Here is a 22050-nt window from a genome sequence, read left to right as displayed (position 1 = left end):
AATAATTTATTTCAATATGAATGTCACTCTCACTTTTCAATGTATTATTAATTACTTTTTTCCAATAGTACCCTTAATTATTAATATCCACACAACTTCCAAAGTATCATTTTGTACTTTAATTTATAATGATGACAAATGCACCAATAACTAGCGAGGCTATTTTAGTAAAAGTATCATATCTTTGGACAACATTATTGCATTCCTTAATCTGTGTGCAATTGGCTAAAGCGACACTCATTTTTTTATATCATAATACTGATATAAAGTTTTAACCTTTGTATAGTAGAGGCACATAAACTGTATTATACCTTTTCATTTGAATTTTTTTCATACGTTAGTCAAAAGAATTTCATAAAGAAGTTGGATAGTATAACCGCTGAGTTAAAAGTTAAGAAATTGAAGGTCCAAATTTCAAATTCTACAAAAGGAGAACAAAAATTAACATAACAATTAATATACTAACATTTCTCTTATAAAATAAATAAATAAATTCATTAATTAACAAATCACAAGATGCATCTAGTATAAGCTATTAAGTAATATTGATAGTGATGATGCACACAATGAAACCGGGGTGTATGAAACACAATGAAAGGAAATAAGAACAGGGTCGAAGAGGGAGAGACGTGTGCGACTATATATAATCTGGAGTGGGGATTTTTGGAGGACTGTTTTCTATTTTGCCTTACCAGTTGCATCCAAATTTCCTCTTCTCTATTTCCTACAATTATTCACGGTTTATTATCTCAAGAAATTACATTGATTTTAAAATTGGCATAAATATTAAGTCAGATGGTTAGTGAGTTGATAGGCTAACTCACATTATAAATAAGTCTCTTCTGATTGCATCATTACTCATTCTTTATTTTATTTTTTGACAAAAACAAAACGATATTTATTCATTCAGATCGATAAAGTATATCATTCAACACCGCTAAAAACGTAAAAGATGAAATTCATCATTACTCATTCTTTTATCGATTTATATTGTTGGAACAAAATGTGTTTAACAATGAACCTTAAAGAGTTTTTATGATAACAAGGTATTAAAAATTGTAAATTGGACTAGCTAATATTTGTTCAAGTGTACAGGACCATAATTAAAAAGGTTACATCATTTATTAGTTCTGAATGAGCAAATAAAGAGCAAAAGGAATCAACAAAATTGAAGTTTAAACGCTCCTGAAGGCAACTTGCTCCTGAAGTAAAGCCGCTCCTGAAGTTAGTAAAGTGCTCCTGAAGAATAGTGCTCCTGAAGACAAGAGGTCCAGAAGCTGCATCATTAGAAGCTGCGTTATCAGAAACTGCCTCATTAGAAGCTGTGTTATCAGAAGTTGCCTCATCAAAAGCCATTTCACCAGAAGCTGAAGATCAACTGAATTTGAGGAATTCAAGGATTCAAGAGTTGTGTCATGGATCGAAATTCATCAAAGGACAACAAAAGATCAGTGAAATTTTGCAACGGTCATTTCAAAGGTGTTTGAAGACATGTACTTGCAATTTTGGACGAAAGCGTTGACATTGTACGAACTGTACAACCACCTTCTCCACTACTCTGTTTTGTGTCCACGCTACAAGACAAGAAAACAGCTCCATAATATGGCTTCGCCTGCATAGATGTTCCTTTGGATAAGGAATGGATTTCAAATTGGTTCTTCATAGGACAACAACCAAATCAGGCAAAAGATCATTGGTGAAAGATCAAGCTTCAACAACGACTCTTTGATGTGCTGGCAATTTCACAACGTCTCTTTCACACCTCTATATAAAGGAGTGAAGACTTAGAGATTTGGTAATGCTGAACGAAAGACTCACAACATTCTTACAAGTGCCAAACCTCTGCTGAAATTGTTCTGCATTCACTTAGAATTTCTGTGTCTCAAAGTTTCATCTTAGAAATTCTTAAGTTATTGAGTCTGTATCTGATTTGTATTATGAGCACCTTTGATTGTATATCAAGTGTTCAATCTTAAACAATTTTCTGTGTAATTTTGTTTAGTTAGAAGTCTCTTGCAGTTGTGCTTGAGCAGGGAAGTCTCTTGATTGTGTTCTTGAGCATAGGAAGACTCTTGCAAGTGTGCTTGAGCAAAGGAAGTCTCTTGCAGGTGTGCTTGAGCAATTGTAATCAGATATTACTCTTAGTGAAATCTCCTTGGAAGTGCAAGGGGGACTGGACTACTTTCGGATTGTGGAAGGAACCAGTATAATTGCTTTGTGTCGTTCTTCTTCTCTCTCTGTTTTATTCCGCTGCATTTAGATTCTGATTACCACTTCAGAAGCTGTTTCACTTAGCTTCTGACAAGTGTGTTCAGTTTTTTAGGAGAAACGAAGAATTTTCCAAAACACAATTCAACCCCCCTTCTTGTGTTTTTCTCACCTTCAATTGGTATCTAGAGCCTTGGTTCTGTTGATAACACCTAACAGTGTAACAGTCCAAGATCAGAGAATACATGTCTGACGAATCTGTTTCTGGAAATGGATCTGGCAACAACAACAAAAGTGTTGCATATGATTACAATGTTGACAAGAAATCCAGTGTTGGAAAGATTCCAAAGTTCAACGGAGATGCTGAAGAATTTTCTTGGTGGAAAACCAACTTCTATAGTTATATCATGAGATTAGATGAAGAACTATGGGATATTCTAGAAGATGGTGTTAGTGGCTTAGACCTTGATAAAGAAGGAGCTGCTGTGGATAGAAAGAAACATACTCCTGAGTTGAAGAAACTCTACAAGAAGCATCACATTATCAGAGGAGCTCTTGTCACTGCCATACCCAAAGCAGAGTACATGAAGATGAGTGACAAATCCACTACTAGAGCTATGTTTGCTTCTCTCTGTTCAAACTATGAAGGCAGCAAGAAGGTCAAAGAAGCTAAAGCTCTCATGCTTGTACATCAGTACGAGTTATTCAAGATGAGGGATGATGAAACTATTGAGGAGATGTACTCAAGGTTTCAAACCTTAGTCTCTGGGCTACAAATTCTAAAGAAGAGCTATGTTGCTTCTGACCATGTGACCAAGATACTCAGAAGCTTGCCTGCAAGATGGAGACCAAAGGTGACTGCCATTGAGGAAGCTAAAGATTTAAACACTTTAAGTGTCGAAGATCTTGTTAGTTCTCTCAAAGTTCATGAGTTAAGTCTTAATGAACATGAGTCTACTAAGAAGAGTAAATCAATAGCTCTTCCATCCAAAGGCAAGTCATCAAGAGCTCTCAAAGTGGTTGAATCTGAAGAGGAAGAACAATCAAGTTCAGATTCTGAACCAGATGCTGCTGAAATGGCCATGCTCTCCAACAGATTTCAGTATCTGGCCAAGAAGAACTGAAAGTTTCTAGCCAGAAGGAGTAACTCCAGAAGCTCAAGGAAAGAAGATCAGAAGGTATGCTTCAACTGCAAGAAGTCTGGACACTTTATTGCTGAATGCCCTGATCTTCAGAAGGATAAGTCAAAGGACAAGTCAAAGAAGTCAACGTTCAAACCAAGTAGATTCAAGAAGCAGATCAAGCAGAGTTTAATGGCAACATGGGATGATTTGGGAAGTGAATCTGGATCTGATAAAGAGGAAGCTGATGAAGATGCAAAGGTAGCAGTTGGGTTAGTTGCCACAGCAACTTCAGAAGCTGGATCAGAATCAGATTCTGAAGATGAAAATGAGGTATATTCTAAGATTCCCAGAGATGAACTTGTTGAGTCACTTAAAGAACTTCTTACACATTTTGAAGTAAGAACCAATGAGTTGAAGGATTTAAAAGAAAAATATGCTGAATTGGTAAAACAGCAAAAATCAACTCTATTGGATCTGAAAGCTTCTGAACAAGGACTTAGGGGCTTTGACTTCATGTGTAAAACTTATGAAGATCAGCTCAGGTTCTTATGTCAGAAGCTACAAGAAAAGTGTAATGAAAAACCTTTAAGCAACCATGAAATTGCTCTTGAAGATTTTATCATATCTGGCATTGACAGAAGCAGAGTGGCTTCTATGATTTATAGCATTTACAAGAACAATGGTAGAGGAATTGGTTTTCCAGAAGTGAAACTTGAGAAAACCAATCTTAAATCTTGTTGTGAATGCATCAAGGAAGGTCTGAAAACCTTCTTTGTACCTGAAGGTGCTGAGTTGGAAACTGTTGTTCAATCAGAACCTGAAGCTTCTGGCTCTAAGGCTAAGATTACTTCAAAGCCAAAGAACTCTAAGCCAAAGGCCATGATCAAATCTGAATCCAGGACTTCAAAGATCAGGATCCTGAAGAGATCAGAACCTGTTCCTCAGAGTCTGGTGAAACCAAAATCTGAGGTTCTGAAGTCTAAGTTTCAGAAGAAGACAGTTACTGCTTCTGAAGTACCAAAACCTAAGGTGATGGTTAATCAGAAGCAATCCAACTCACAGCACAAGGTACAGGAAGTGAAGAGTAAAGCCTCAAGTACTAACCTTTCTGGACCCATAGGACAATGGGTACCTAAATCTGAAAATGTCAATGATGCAGGTATGTCTAAGAGCAGCACCAAAGCAAAAATCATGGTACCTAGACAGCGGTTGCACAAGACACATGACAGGAGAAAAGTCCAGCTTCCTCAGCCTAACAATGAAGGAAGGAGGAGGTGTGAAATTTGGAGGCAATCAATCTGGCAAGATCATAAGTACAGGAACTATTGGTAATTCCTCTACCTCAATTAATAATGTATGCTTGGTAGATGGTCTTGAACATAACCTTTTGAGCATTAGTCAATTTTGTGATAATGGTTATGATGTGCTTTTTGAGAAAACCAAATGTACTGTAATCAACAAGGAAGACAAATCCATTGTGTTCAAGGGGGAGAGAGTTGATAATGTCTACAAAATCAATTTTTCTGAACTGGCTGATCAGAAGGTGATTTGCCTTCTATCAGTGAATGATAAGAAATGGATGTGGCATAGAAGGTTGGGACATGCTAACTGGAGATTAATCTCTAAGCTTAGTAAGTTACAACTTGTCAAAGGGCTACCAGACATTGACTATCATTCAGATGCACTCTGTGGTGCATGTCAGAGAGGGAAAATTGTGAAATCATCTTTTAAAACCAAAGACATTTTTTCAACCTCTAGACCCTTAGAACTACTCCATATTGATGTATTTGGACCAGTAAGTACTGCATCCTTATATGGAAGTAAATATGGATTAGTCATTGTTGATGATTATAGCAGATGGACTTGGGTGAAATTCATAAAGAGTAAAGATGTTGCTTGTGATGTATTTAGTAGTTTCTGCACTCAAATTCAATCTGAAAAAGAATCAAATATTTTGAAAGTCAGAAGTGATCATGGTGGAGAGTTTGAAAATGAGTCATTTGAAGCTTTTCGTCAAAAACATGGAATTGTCCATGAATTCTCTTCTCCTAGAACTCCACAACAAAATGGGGTTGTAAAGAGAAAGAATAGAACTTTACAAGAAATAACCAGAACCATGATCCATGAAAACAATTTACCAAAACATTTTTGGGCAGAAGCAGTGAATACTGCATGTTATGTCCAGAACAGGATCTATATCAGACCTATTTTGGAGAAAACAGCATACGAACTCTTTAAAGGAAGGAAACAAAATATCTCTTACTTTCATCAATTTGGATGTACATGTTACATTCTAAATAACAAGCTCTACCTAAAGAAATTTGATGCCAAGGCCCAAAGAGGAATCTTCTTAGGTTACTCTGAAAGGTCAAAGGCATACAGAATGTATAATTCAGAGACACTCTGTGTTGAAGAATCTATGCACATTAAATTTTATGACAAAGAGCTTGAAGATAAAAATTCAAAGTAAAGTGAAAGTGTTGCAGAGATACAGGTTCCTGAAGCTACTCCAGAACCTGATCAGATAGCTGAATCTGAAGAAAGTCCAGAAGCTGAACCCACATTAGAAGCGCAACTTCTGATGAAGCACAAGATGGCTCACATCAAGCAGATCCTCCCAGAAACACATTCAAGCACAAGTCTTCACATCCTGAGGAATTAATCATTGGAAACAAAGATAGTCCAAGAAGAACAAGATCATACTTCAGACAAGAACAATCAATGATTGGACTGATCTCAATGATTGAACCTACAACAGTTGATGAAGCACTCTCAGATGATGGATGGATCTTAGCTATGCAAGAAGAGTTGAATCAATTTCAAAGAAATGATGTGTGGGATCTAGTACCCAAACCTCAGCACAAGAACATTATTGGACCAAAATGGGTATTCAGAAACAAGTTGAATGAGCAAGGAGAAGTAACAAGAAACAAAACCAGACTTGTTGCACAAGGGTATAGTCAACAAGAAGGCATTGATTACACTGAAACATTTGCTCCAGTTGCAAGATTGGAAGCAATCAGGTTACTTCTGTCCTATGCAGTTAATCATGGCATAATATTATATCAGATGGATGTCAAGAGTGCATTTCTTAATGGTGTCATAGAAGAAGAAGTGTATGTCAAGCAACCTCCTGGATTTGAGGATATTAAATATCCTGACCATGTTTTTAAACTGAAGAAATCACTATATGGTTTGAAACAAGCTCCCAGAGCTTGGTATGATAGACTAAGTAATTTCTTAATCAAAAATGATTTTAAAAGAGGACAGGTTGATACAACACTCTTCAGAAGGACCCTTGAGAAAAATATTCTTGTTGTGCAAATATATGTTGATGATATAATATTTGGTTCTACTAATGCATCTCTTTGCAAGGAATTTTCTAAGTTAATGCAGGATGAATTTGAAATGAGCATGATGGGAGAGCTGAAGTTCTTCCTGGGCATTCAAATTAATCAATGCAAAGATGGAGTCTATGTTCATCAATCAAAGTATACAAAGGAGCTTCTGAAGAAGTTCAAGCTTGAAGATTGTAAAGTGATGAACACTCCAATGCACCCTACGTGCACCTTAAGCAAAGAAGATGAAGGAGCTAAAGTAGATCAGAAGCTGTACAAAGGTATGATTGGTTCTTTGTTATACCTCACTGCATCTAGGCCAGATATTTCATTCAGTGTATGCTTGTGTGCAAGATTCCAATCAGATCCTAGAGAATCTCATATGACTGTTGTCTAGAGAATCTTCAGGTATTTGAAAGGAACAACTAACCTTGGACTCCTTTATAGGAAATCCTTATATTATAAGCTAATTGGATTCTGTGATGCTGATTATGCTGGTGATAGGATTGAAAGAAAGTCAACCAGTGGTAATTGTCAATTTCTGGGTGATAATCTTATATCCTGGGCTAGCAAAAGACAAACAACTATTTCTATGTCTACAGCAGAACCAGAATACATTTCAGCTGCAAGTTGTTGTACACAACTACTTTGGATGAAACATCAGTTGAATGACTATCAGATAATTGCTAACAGTATTCCCATTTATTGTGATAATACTGCTGCTATTTGTTTGTCTAAAAATCCAATTTTGCATTCAAGAGCTAAGCACATTGAAATCAAACACCATTTTATCAGAGACTATGTTCAAAAAGGAATTTTAGATATACAATTCATTGATACTGAAAATCAATGGGCTGATATATTTACTAAGCCTTTAACTGTTGAAAGGTTTGATTTTATAAAGAAAAATTTGAACATGCACTTTGTGTCTGATTAAATGTTTGCTTGCTCCTGAATAAGATTTTAGGTTCTGAAGTTAGTTCAGAAGCAGTGGTCCATAAGAAGCTCTTTATTGAGGTTCTGAGGAAAACTCGCTTCTGATGATGACGTCAGCATCTGAAGTCCAGAAGCTGGATTTTATGCTTCTGAATAGTAGAGTTAGTGGAAACGTTAGGAGTTACTTTTTATGGTAACTTCTGGCCCACTAACTTTGTAGTTACTCTGAAAGTTTCTGACGTGGCCTGTCTGTATTGGTGTATAACTAAAAAGGGCAATGATGATTTAATAGCTTTGAAAAGTACTTTCACGCGCCCCCAATTTGTCATTAATGTTATGTTTGTTTGTCTCTTTTGAATTGCAATCGTTTTACTCTTAACACTTTGACAATATCATCATCTTCTTCAAAACTTCTTCAATCAATCAATGGCATCATCAAGCTCAAAAGTTTCAGAATCTACTGCGCGAAAGGTTCCTGAATATGACTATAAAGGAAGAAGCATGAAACTAGAAGAATGGGAACTACAGGTTCAGATAGAAAATCCAGTGGATTTCGGATCACTAGCTTTTCATAAGTGTTGGATCAGAAGCTACTATGAAAAGCAAGGACTCATGCAATACTTCAAGATGTTGAATGGACCAACATATGAAGCATTGGTTAGGCACTTCTGGGTAAGAGCAAAAATCTATGACAAAATAGCGTCTTTAGCAGAAGAAAGTCAAATGATGTTGATTTATCCAGAACTGGAGGGGAAGACGAGAGAAGAAATGGGACTTGAGCCTTTTACCGGTGTTGAAATCAGGTCCAGTATCTGTGGAATCCAGTAAGGATTGCTGAATGGCAGATAGAAGCTGTACTTGGTATAGAAGCTTCTGGAAAGTATTCTGGAATTGATCTTTCAAATGCTGCTGAAGAACGCATTTGGAAAGAAAAAGCTAATTTGGTCATATATAATTCCACGAAAGAAGGAAAATATGCTGACTTAAACATGGAAAAGAAGATGCTTCTGAAGATTCAGAATGAAGATTTACTTCCATGTGGTGGAAATGAGAAACCCAATTTGGCTCAAAAAGTCTTTCTCCAGCACTTCATCAAACAGGAAAAGGTGAATGTGCCAAAATACATGTTCAAGTATTTGATAGAATGTCTGAAAAAGAGTCAGCTACAGAACAGTCCTTGGGTTCCTTATGGAAGACTCTTATCAGAAATATTCTATCAAGGAGGAATTTTGGACAGGCTAAGCAGTGTTGAAGCCTTCGCAGATAAGATGATTGACACTAAGACTGGGAAGTTCATCAATGCTAATACACTCGTGCATATGAAGCTAATCAGTGAGGTCACCAAGCTTCAAACTGATTTAAGTGAATCTCATGTCAGGTCTGATCTTATGAGAGATTTTCCACCCATCTGCAAGAAGGACCCTATTGATGTGCAGATGTACTACATCAAGGATCACTACGAGGCAACCAACAAGGTTATCAGGTTGGATGAGGTACCTGAGGAAATGTATGGTGGTGTGGTGCCTCTAGCAAAAGGCAGAAGATCAAAAAGAAAAATGACTGCAGAAGAGTACATGGAAGTTGAAAAATCTGCAAAGAAGGCAAAGGTCACTTCTGATAAGCTTAAAATTGGTGGTTCTGCAATGCCATCAATTGAAGAAGCTATTGAAGACATGGATTCAAGGTTGATTCTGGATGTTGGTATTGCTCTTGATCAACCTGCAATACCAAAGAAGAAGAGGAAGCCAGCAGTAAGGAGAACCAAGGACTTTCCTCATGTTGCTGAGAAAGCAGAAGCTGCTACTACTGCTTCTGAAGCTATTGGAAAAGCTTTAGAGATTGCTTCTGATCTTCAAGAGATGGTTATGACAGAGGCTTCACAACTTCTTAACATACTTGGTACTGCTGAAGATGATCAGAAGAGAACAGCTGAACATTCAGAACCGGTAATACATGAGATATCCAGTGACTCTCCTTTAACTTCCTTAGAAACCCCATTATCATCATCTTCTGATTCTGATGATGATATACCCATAGGAATTCTTTTTCGAAAACCAGTAAAAATCCATCCAACATCAACCAAGACCAACACAAAACCCTCTCAGTCAAGCTCTTATGAACCAGTTGGTCATATAATCAATCAGAAGTTAGAAGAAATGGCTGAGCAGAGAGACAGAGTCATTGATACTATCCTCCGCCATAACCCCCAACCTCTTAACATTCAACCGCTCAACATGATCATACCAGAAAATGTTGAACCCACCTCAGAGAAAGCCTCTGATCAACTCCATAAGCAGCTGCTTCTGAAAATGTTGTTTCAGAAAGCCCCCATCAACAAACACCTGAACCACATAAACCCACATCACCCCCATAACAACAATCACCATTAGCTGACATTGACCCCCAACCCAACATTCAAACTCAACAAACTTCCCCACAACAACCACCTCAATCTAACCCACAATCAGAGCATACTGAACCACAAGAAGAACAAACTTTACCCAAACCCACTCCCATGGATATTGACAACCATCAAGTCAATCTCCAAACCTCAACCTCAACCTCACACATTGCTTCTGACCAACCATCATCCTCAACTCCATCTCAACAAATCACCATTTCAGAATCCCACCCTGATCAAGACCTTATCCTTAGTGATTCTGACCTAGAAACCCTTGAACAACCACCCATGGACATCCTGGAATTTGATTATATGGATGTAGAGCTACTCAAGATCCTCTCCGAAATGCATGATCTGGTGGATCAAAGAAGGACAATTGATCTCACCAATGCATATGAAGAAGAATGGGCATCACTTCAGAAGAGAGCTACTGAGATGATAGAGGCGGTAAAAAACAAATGCATCAGTATCAAGGGAGCTACTGTCAGAAGATTGCTAAAGGATCTGAAGCAAAGGCTTAGAGCTGGAGGTCCTAGACTGCTTCTGGCAAACAAGCCATTCTTCTCAGAAGCTGATTACTTGACCAGAGAGGCAAGGATGTTCAAGCTGCTCAGGCAGAGGATGGCACAGCAACAGCAGGAAGCTAAAGCAAGGGAACTAGAACTTCTTCAGAGGCAACAAGCTCTTGAAGAACTGGTGAAGAGGCAAGCAGAAGAATTAGAGAAGATAAAGAAACAACAACAAACCAACCCTTAGTTGCACACCTTAGTGTTAATATTTTGCTTGTTGTTTGTTTTAGTTACTTTAGTTCTTGCTTCTGAACATTCCTTGTTTTATCTTTACACTGCTTCTGATGCTTAGTTGGTTCTGATTCATGAATGCCTGGATATTTTATTTATTTTACTCAGTTTTTTTTATGCTCTGATTATATTTTTGATGAGATTATAGGTTCTAATTTTAGTTATACTCTCTTCTTGTTTGAGTTTTTCTCAAATCTTTTTGTTGCTACTTCTTATTTGATTTTTGCTAATGACAAAAGGGGGAGTATATGTGATAGTATTTAATGGCTCTGAGCCCCATTAATGATATTTGAAATTTTTTTGAAAAACTTCTATTTTTTATTTTACCTAAAGAGGGGTGCATCAAAATGAGGGAGTATCAAATTTCAAATAAAAATTAATTGAACCACTCTTCTCATCTATAATTCATTTCATTTAAAGCTCTGATGTTATTATTGTGCGTTAAATGAATTTAATTAACCTGGATAGAACTTAGGGGGAGCTTACAAACCTCACCTTAAAGACTATCAGACTCAGGGGGAGTTTGAGCTTACAAACCTCAGATTCTGAGCTTACAAACCTCAGAACCCCAAAGTCAACTTGTTAATTAGATTAACAACAATTGATCAATTTTAAATACTATTGTTTGTCATCATCAAAAAGGGGGAGATTGTTGGAACAAAATGTGTTTAACAATGAACCTTAAAGAGTTTTGATGATAACAAGGTATTAAAAATTGTAAATTGGACTAGGTAATATTTGTTCAAGTGTACAGGATCATAATATTTGTTCAAGGATTCAAGAGCTGTGTCATGGATCGAAATTCATCAAAGGACAACAAAAGATCAGTGAAATTTTGCAACGGTCATTTCAAAGGTGTTTGAAGACATGTGCTTGCAATTTTGGACGAAAGCGTTGACATTGTACGAACTGTACAACCACCTTCTCCACTACTATTTTGTGTCCACGCTACAAGACAAGAAAACAGCTCCAGAATACGGCTTCGCCTGCATAGATGTTCCTTTGGATAAGGAATGGATTTCAAATTGGTTCTTCATAGGACAACAACCAAATCAGGCAAAAGATCATTGGTGAAAGATCAAGCTTCAACAACGACTCTTTGATGTGCTGACAATTTCACAACGTCTCTTTCACACCTCTATATAATGGAGTGAAGACTTAGAGATTTGGTAATGTTGAACGAAAGACTCACAACATTCTTATAAGTGCCAAACCTCTGCTGAAATTGTTCTGCATTCACTTAGAATTTCTGTGTCTCAAAGTTTCATCTTAGAAATTCTTAAGTTATTGAGTCTGTATCTGATTTGTATTGTGAGCACCTCTGATTGTATATCAAGTGTTCAATCTTAAACAATTTTCTGTGTAATTTTGTTTAGTTAGAAGTCTCTTGCAGTTGTGCTTGAGCAGGGAAGTCTCTTGATTTTGTTCTTGAGCATAGGAAGACTCTTGCAAGTGTGCTTGAGCAAAGGAAGTCTCATGCAGGTGTGCTTGAGCAATTGTAATCAGATATTACTCTTAGTGAAATCTCCTTGGAAGTGCAAGGGGGACTGGACTACTTCCGGATTGTGGAAGGAACCAGTATAATTGCTTTGTGTCGTTCTTCTTCTCTCTCTGTTTTATTCTGCTGCATTTAGATTCTGATTACCACTTCAGAAGCTGTTTCACTTAGCTTCTGACAAGTGTGTTCAGTTTTTTAGGAGAAACGAAGAATTTTCCAAAACACAATTCAACCCCCCTTCTTGTGTTTTTCTCACATTCATATATTTATTCAATATTAATCTCAATGAGTATCTTCTGCGTACTCATATGCTTTCTTTCTTTCTTTCTGATCATTTAGTTTTTTAATGGTAAAATTTGTTAACACTAGATCCAAACTCCTATTCTCCGCTACTTGCTACCCCTCCAGAAAATCAACCAATCGACCAAAACCATACAACAACACCTCACGTGTACTTCGTGAGCTGAGCCAAATAAAACATCTGAAAATAACTTTATTTAGACACTCAATCAAATACCAATATTAATTGACCTTTGATGGTCTGCCTAAGAATACACCATGCAAGCTCCAAAAACTTGAGTCTCGGTCTCGAAGCAAAAACGATTGGTCCACCAAACTCCATAAACAAATCATTACGACATCCCTAAAAACTCTCAATCCACCGGAGAATACACCGCAACTAGTTTAAAAACTTGAAACTAGACACTAATCCTTGATCTTAAAGCAAAAGCAATCGGTTTACGAGAATCTAAAAGACAATCTCTTAGGCAGTCAACATTCGAGGGATTGCACAAACAAAACCAGCTTAATCATTTTTATGTATCAAACAGACCTGACAATATTTTTTTCCAAAAGAAAGAAACAACATATGTTATTTCCTGTATGCCTTTATTTTACTATTTTGATGCAAATTGTATCTTTTAAATTTAAACACTCCGCTCAACTGTATGCTTTAATTGCATAATTTCTCCTATCATAGTGTTTATATAATGCATTACAAGATATATGTGTAAATTTCTCATATAAGTCGTAATGTATTATATAAACATAAAAAATAGTCATCTTTATAACTAACACAATATTCATAGGCTAATCGATAACATAAAAATATAATTTATCAACCTTCAATCATTTTAAAAAGAGTCACCATTCTCAAACTTTTTAGGTTGGACTTATCAATTTCTTTTTAAGCACCCTAAATATAACTCAGGCCTCAAAAATTCAGTTTGTACCATTGATATATATATATATATATATATATGGCATATCAAGTGAGAGCACCTTTTAAAATGAGAGATGAGAGGGTTAAATCCTCACCATTAGATCAATCTTTACCATGATACTTAATTTTTATAGCTGCATGGGAATGTTAGCAGCTTTATCCTCTTGCTGTCTTCATTCTTCTCTCTCAGACTTTTCCCATTTTTCTCACAAACTCTTAGCTCACTACTCACCATCTTCCAACACCTCAAATCCTCTGATTCCATACGCCAATTTCTGGAAATTCATGTGTCGAAGATGAACAAACACCGACTCAGTTATAAATATTCTGCAATTTTCCTCTGATTCCATTTGCACATCACATTCTTTGCAATTTACACGCGTTTCATCTTCCTTCTTTGGCCTCTGAACAACACCTGGTTTTCTTTAGGTTGCAAATTTTGCTTGGATTAGACAAAATTTTGAATAGAAAATTTCCTAAGCTCTCATGCAGTCTTTGGTTCACAAAAACTCTACACTTTCTTTCTTTTCTTTCTTTTTCTCAATATATATTAAAAGCACAGATTCAAGATTTGTCTTATTGGATGAGTATGGAGTAATTATCAACCCAACTTTTAATTTTTTGACACAAGTTCTTCCTTATGAATGTGCAGCTGCCTGCAAAAATTAGTTGATAGATTTTTCTAACCACAATCAACGGACAATCTGGATTTCATACCCATCATGATTTTTTTTTAACAACAAAATCATGGTTTCAATTTTATTTTTGAAAGGAAATCATGATTTCAATCAGATATGATCTAATAATTTAATAATTAAAAATTAAAAACACTAAGGTTAGAAATTTATTTTTTCTGAGAAATTCAGGGTAGAGCTCTGCCTCAATCAATGGAGATGATTTTTTGGAAAGGGGCTTCTTCCCTAAAGCTTTGCGTTAAACTATGGAGATGATATTTAGGAACAATTGAGACTGTTTGTATTGTTTAAAGTTGACAGTACCAAAATTATGGAAACGTTTTTGGGAATAGAGAGGAAGAAGATGAAGTTTAACATTGACCCAGACTCGGTGATAGAAAGGAGAGTGAAGAAGGAGTTTGGTTCAGGAAAGCAAAAGTCACGTGAGTCACTAAAGATTGAATTTAATCACAACCGTACGTCTTAATCTAAGGGTTATCATTTAATCCTCTCATCTCTCACATTAAAGCTTCTCTCATTTGATATGTCATTGAACCGTCATAATATTCCTAAAGGCTTAGAAGCCCTCCAGAAAGGCTCTAAGACCTCCAGAAAGGCTCAGGCGCCCTCCAGAAGGGCTCCTGAGACTCTGGCGCGCTCGCCTTGAGGCACCGCCCTTCTAGGCTTTTAGAAACCTCTAGAAACCGCCTAAAATACATAAATACCCCTGTTGCTTGGGAACCAAGCAACCGAAACCCAAGCCCATGACAGGCTATAAATACTACTCTTGAGAGCATTCTCAAGGGATCGAATGATCAGTCCAAACCCTAGAATCCTAGTATTCCTTACCGTACTTTTCTGCAAGTACAGTCATCTATATATATATATATATATATATATATATATATATATATATATATATATATATATATATATATATATATATATATATATATATGGGTTTTGCTAGAAGACACCTTTTATGAAGGTGTCTTTTAGCAAGTTATTCTATGAGCATTTGCTAAAAGACACCAACTAATTTTTTATGAACGTGTCTTTCAGCAAAGTTATAACTGAAAAGTAGAAATCACGCCTTGAGGTGTGGATTGCTAAAAGACACTTTCATGAGTGACTTCTAGCAAAACACTATATATATATATATATATATATATATATATATATATATATATATATATATATATATATATATATATATATATATGGGTTTGCTAGGATACACCCACTAGTTTTTATTAAGGTGTGTTTTAGCAAAGATATAACTAAAAAGTTGTTAAATACACCTTAAGGTGAATGTTGCTAAAACACACCTTCTAAAAAATAAGTGGGTGTATGTTAGCAACTCCTATAGGCATTTGCTAGGATACACCCACTTATTTTTTAGAAGGTGTGTTTTAGCAAGTTATAACTAAAAAGTAGTTAAATACACCTTAAGGTGTAGCTTGCTAAAACACTCCCACTTAAAAACTAGTGGGTGTGTTCTAGCAAATCCCATATATATATATATATATATAGACACACACGCTATGTATACATTAGGAAGAGTTTGGGTTGGGAGGATTTGTCTCGGACAGATTAGGAAGAGTTTGGGAGTAATCTGCCTCCGACAAATACATCCTGAAGGTTCCAGAAGTTATCTCCTGAGGATTAAAAATGTGCTATGTGCAGGGTGAGTTAGCCAAACTTGTAAGGAATCATAGCTTGTTTATTTTTGACTGTTTATTTTAACGCTAATGCTTAATATAGCGAAAAGATTTATCATGAAAGTTTCACAAAATGCTTATGCTTATCATGTTTTCCCGACAAATTTCGCAAAGTGGGAACCTTGGCATGAGAAATTTGGATTTTCCTACGAAGTTTCACAAAATGCTTATTCGAGAACTAGTACATTCATTTTTTGCATTATCATTTAACAAAATAGTTGAGATTATAAACACTATGTTCTTGGTGATCTTCAGACTCTAACATTCAGCTTCTGGGTAGTCTTCAGACTCTGACTTCTTCAGATTCTAACTTGTAACTTGGCTTCTTCTGAAAACTCTTTTGCTCTAATTTGTCCTTTACAGAACCAATATTTTGTTTGAAGACTTATAAATTTTAGTCTATGGTCCTGCACACTTGAACAAATATTAGCTTATCCAATTGAAACTTTAATATTTTGTTATCTTCAAAACTCAAGAGACATTGTTTAAACTCATTTTGTTCCAACACGATCCTCTTTTTGTTCCCTCTTATTTGTTGATGATTGTTTCCTATTTTTGAGAGCCAATGTGAACCAAGCAAGTAAAATGTGAGCTGTTTTATTAACCTATGAAAGAGCTTCTAGTCAGGCTGTGAGCCTCCAAAAATTAGAGATTTTTTGTAGATGAAATGTTCTAACTACATATCATAGTAATATTGCAAGCATTTTGGACTTGCATGCAGTTCTAGGTACTGACAAATATTTGGGACTCCCTTCTATGATAGGCAGGAGCAAAAAATCAACTTTCAGCTTTATTAAAGATAGAATTTGGAAGAAGATAAATTCTTGGAGTAGTAAAAGTCTTTCAAAAGCCAGTCGTGAAGTTCGCACTAAATTTGTGCCTCAATCTATCCCTACCTATTTATGAGTTTGTTCACTTTCCCTGTCTCTCTTTGTGATGAAATTGAAAGAATGATGAATTCCTTTTGGTAGGGTCATTCAAGAGGTCAAAGTAGAGGTTTTAACTGGCTTTCTTGGGATAAATTGTCTATGCACAAGAATGATGGAGGTATTAACTGGCTTTCTTGGGATACATTGTCTACGCACAAGAATGTTACACTTATCCCACATGCTGATGGAGATTTTCCTCTAGCTGATCTAAGAGTCTAAGATTGCATGCTACATGAACGCAAGGATTGGAATCTACCTTTCTTTAAGTCAATTTTTGATCACCACCTAGTTGAATATACAGTAAACACACCGCTCTACCCATCAGTAACAGAAGACTCTTGGAATCTAATTTGGAAGCTCAAGATTCCTCCAAAGGTAAAAAAAATTTATGTGGCGAATTTGTAGGAATTGCTTACAACTCGTGTACGTCTAAAAGATAAAGGAGTCACATGCCCTATGAATTGTACATTGTATACGGTGGGCAATGAAGATACACTTCATTTATTTTTTCAATGTCCAAGTAGCTTAAATGTTTTGAGTATGCTTCCTTTCTTTTCTTTTATTTCTAGTTTCCTACAATAAGATATGGATAGCAAGAATATTAGGTTCAAAGCATTACAAGATTTATCTAAGGGCGATACGACTTTATTTTTTTGTGTGTTGTGAAGTATCTGAAAACAGAGAAACAACAGAGTGTGGAATGAGGTAATTGATCCTCAAGTTTATGTTGTCGAGAGAGCAAAAGTTATGCTTCATGATTGACAAGATGCACGTATGATTTGTAATACATCTTGTGCACAGCCGCGACAAGAAGGAAATGTGAAATGGATCAAACTAGTTGAAGGAAAATTTAAGTGCAGTATTGATGCTTCTTTCTCCAAGCTTTCTATTAGAGTGGGAATAAGAGTTTGTATTGGGGATGATACAAGCACTTTTGTTTTGGTAAAAACTGAATGGTTTACTCCAATCTGTGAGCTACATGTTGGTGAAGCTCTTGGATTGTTATCAGCTTTAGAATGGGTTCATCACTTACACTTAGGACCTATCGATTTTGAGTTTGATGTCAAAAAAGTGGTGGATAGTTTTTCATCTGCACATCATGATGTTACAGAATTTGGGATGATTATCTAGAATTGTAAAACTATCTTTGAACATTACTATGTCAACTCTAGTGTTGAGTTTGTGAAGAGACAAACAAATGAGGTATAGCCCATAGATTAGCTAAAGCGACCACATCCTGAACTAGTTTCCAAACTTTGATAGACACACTAGATTGTATTGAACACATTTTAAGTAATGAAATGATATAAGCTTATTTCCTTAAAAAAACCAACTGGAGGAAAGTTGAATATATAATAGAATGTGACGTAAATTATTGTAATTAGAAAAACCTTACTTTAATACATATAATATATATAGAAGATTATTGTCTAATACCAAAGCCATAACGGCAAGGAAAAAGAAAAGTAAATATAAATCCATTTATTTGATATCACCGGAATAACTAAATGACAATAGACATAGATCTTTTTGCTAGTGCAAAAACTTATTCATCCATATAAAGCGTTTGTTGAAGCTAGTAGTCATAAAACCAGAGGCATCATATGGGACATTGACACTGAAAACCAACACACCGTTTACTACAACCAGGACTGCACACCTCTTCCACACAATCGTCATCACGAAGACATTTACCCAATCCTCCTTCAAAAAACAACATTATAAAAATGCTATTATGAAAAAGAATAAATTAGATTTGTCAAACGAAAAAGAAGAATAAATATTGTTAAAACAAGAAAAAATATTGTGTATAAGTGGTATTGATTTGGGACCTGAGATTGCACTCCCTGTTGAGGGCTCACGTGTGATTCTCCCTGATGTCAATTTAGTTGGATTAATTTAGCTTCTTCAAAAAAAAAAAATTGTGTATAAACAACAACTTAAAAAAGAACAATTGAATGGTAAAAAAAATTGTTTACCGTCAACTTTGGTTGGAACTGCAAATAGTAAAATAAATAGAAACATTGTATAAATAAACTTAATGATAGCCATATACTTCCCCTCTTTTATGTAACACACAGGACAGGTTATTTTTCTTGTGTTACATAATAGAACAAGATTTGGTCATTTTATAGTGGGTAAAAATCCTAATAAAATACCAATATTATTGTCTCTTCAATTAATCAATATGTTGTTTGTCTCTTTAGCACTTTAGTAAGTCACATAAACCACTTTCTGATTATTATTTTGAACAAATATTAATTGATAATCCACTTGAGTTGTCCTGGTATTAAGATCTAGGAGTGTGCTCCTCTTCGAGGTCTCAGGTTCGATTCTCTTCAGTGTCAATTTAAGTGGGCTAATTTAACTTCTTTAAAAAAACAAATTTTAATTGATTTTTAACCTTTCATAATATGAAAGGGGGATTTAATTTGTTTTTAACCTTTCATAATAGGAATGGGGGAAAATGTTGGAGGGGAATGATGGATGGTGCAAATATTGCAACGAATATCGACGAAAAGCATTGGAATACTGTGTTTGTCCATTATAATTACTATATCACCCATATTTGATCGGTTTTGAACAGTCGTCTGTGGGCTAATTTAACTTCTTAAAAAAAACAAATTTTAATTGAGTTTTAACCTTTCATAATATGAAAGGGGGATTTAATTTGTTTTTAACCTTTCATAATAGGAATGGGGGAAAATGTTGGAGGGGAATGATGGATGGTGCAAATATTGCAACGAATATCGACGAAAAGCATTGGAATACCGTGTTTGTCCATTATAATTATTATATCACCCATATTTGATCGGTTGTTTTGAACAGTCGTCAAATTTCGTGACTAAGGTGCTGTTTGGCCTGTCTTTTATTCAGCTTCTCTATATTTTTAAGGAGAATCTAAGTTAAACACAATATCAATTAAGTACTTACTAAACAAGAACTTTTTTTAATGCATAAAATTGAATAAAATTACTTCTCGGCAATTTATTTAACAATCACCTCTATTCAACTCACGTTGGGAAATTTTTCGTTTATTTTTTAATATTATATTTTAATATGTTCTTTTCTTCCATTTAATTTAATTTTATTGTTTTGAACATGTCCATTTAATTTTATTATCTTTTTTTGAAGGAATTGTATTGTCTTTTTATCACCTATATATTTAGTTTCAATATTATTTAATTATCACAACCTCGCAAATATTTTTATTCACGTTGTCATTGAATGACACCGAATATTTTTATTTCATTTCTTTAACCTCGCAAATATATACACACGTATTAGCGTTTAGAGTAATACTTTATATCCACGTGTCTGTTTTTTTTATTACGCTAATGCGTATATTTTTTTTTTATAAAATTTTGATTTTAATTAAAAGTAGAAGTATAGATGCCTAAAAAAATTATGCATACCTTTTTCTTATTAAATAAAACTAAACATATCTTTTTTACTGACACCAACAATGTAACAAATATAATATTATATAATATAATATAAATTCTTATCTTTTTGAATGACACCAAAAGTATGGTATTCTTATAACAAAATTTGTTATAGAGTATAATTGAAAAAGAAAAACCAACTATTCTCCTTACACACACACACGTACAAGAGTACTCCACGGCTTTATTCGAATGTGGGGAGTTGAAGATGAAGAGTTTAATAAATGTGATGTTATCTCTAACTATATGATTGAGCGTGACAAAGAAGGCAATATAAATGTAGAAATCAGTTCATATAATCCAGGAATAGTACAACATGAAGGCTACATAAATAGAGTTAGAAATCAATTAGGAGTTGCATTGATGGAGAGTATAAATGTTTGAGTTTGTGATGATTTATATTTTTTTTTTTTGAACAAGATGATTTATGTTTTTAATTTTTCAAACTATTTTGATATTATTTATGTTATTATTTGAGCCTCCTTAAATTATTTCTCGTGTTCAAATATTAACAAGTCCTTTATATGATGACACGAATTTGTATTCTTCTTACACAAAATAAACGTCATTGAGTAAATATAGTATTTGTAAAAAAAAATTATATTTCAAATGTATTTTCCCTTCAAAAAATAATTTAAACATTTTTTATTTATAATGTTAATTCATAACAATTTCACAGTTTTGTCCTCGTGAGCTTAGCTCCGTTGATTGAGGCAATGCATAAATATATGCAAGGTTCGGCGTTCGAACCCCAAACACCACAACAAAAAAAATTCAAAGTTTTGTACAATATTTTGCCAACTTTTAACTTAAAAATAACATTAAAACTAAAAAAATAAAATAAAATAAAGAAACCAAACAACTTTAACTTCTTCCTTAAAGGCCTTTATTTTAACTTTATTTTAAAGTAGTTTTTAGGCTGTAAAAAAGTTTGGCCAAACGGTACCTAACTTACCCGTACTATATAATGTCGGGTGAAAACTGCATCTTAAAAACTGATATCATGATACTGATTTAAAGTTTTGACCGTTGTTTAGTAGAGGCGCATCTGTATTATACTTTTTCATCATTACTCATTCTTGTATCGATCTATATTTATTCAATATTAATCTCTCTTTCTTTCTGATCATTTATTTTTTTAATGGTAAAATTTATTAATAACTAAGTTTTTGCATAAGACGTGCATAGATCGGCAACACAAAAAAAAAAACCAAAAGATGCCGTATATAGACGGAACACTCAAAAAAACAAATATAAAAATTAACCACCAATAGCGACGCCAAAACCAAAATCAAAGCATAACCTCCTCACAAAAGAATATAGCCAAAATCCTCGCCCTCCATCGTGAAGGGCCATATTTCCCGCTACTTGCAACCCCTCCAGAAAACCAACCAATCAACCAAAACCATACAATAACACCTCACATTCACTTCCTGAGATGAGCCAAATTAAACATCTGAAAATAACTTTATTTAGACACTCAATCAGATTCCACCGTTAATTGACCATCGGTCTGTCGGAGAATACACAAAGCAAGCTCCAAAAACATGAGTCTAGAAACGGAGTCCCGGTCTACTTCAAAGATAATTGTGGGCGTTGTTTCTAAAACATTCAGGGTAGGAGCATATGTTTTTCAACAATACACATCAACATGTAATTAACTACTTGTTTTAAGCATTTTTTGATGTTTCTTGCCAAATAAATACAAATAATTTAATTCTTATTTCTTACAAGAAACAATTGACTTTTGAGT

At 34.9% G+C, this 22050-nt stretch overlaps 1 long non-coding RNA gene across 1 annotated transcript; it reads right to left on the bottom strand.

Annotated features, from left to right (window-relative positions):
• Positions 1–18202: 18202 nt before the first annotated feature.
• Positions 18203–18954, bottom strand: LOC146948848 (uncharacterized). The gene is made up of 3 exons (XR_015027050.1): positions 18831–18954; positions 18684–18725; positions 18203–18555 (listed from the first exon to the last, which is right to left on the bottom strand). It is a non-coding gene; the product is annotated as an uncharacterized LOC146948848 (long non-coding RNA).
• Between the last annotated feature and the right edge of the window lie 3096 nt (positions 18955–22050).

This window comes from Medicago sativa, chromosome 2, assembly GCF_051527215.1.
Source record: "Medicago sativa cultivar Bolivia chromosome 2, Bolivia_mono, whole genome shotgun sequence".
Taxonomy (NCBI): domain Eukaryota; kingdom Viridiplantae; phylum Streptophyta; class Magnoliopsida; order Fabales; family Fabaceae; genus Medicago; species Medicago sativa.
This window is presented reverse-complemented; position numbering and strand designations above follow the sequence as displayed.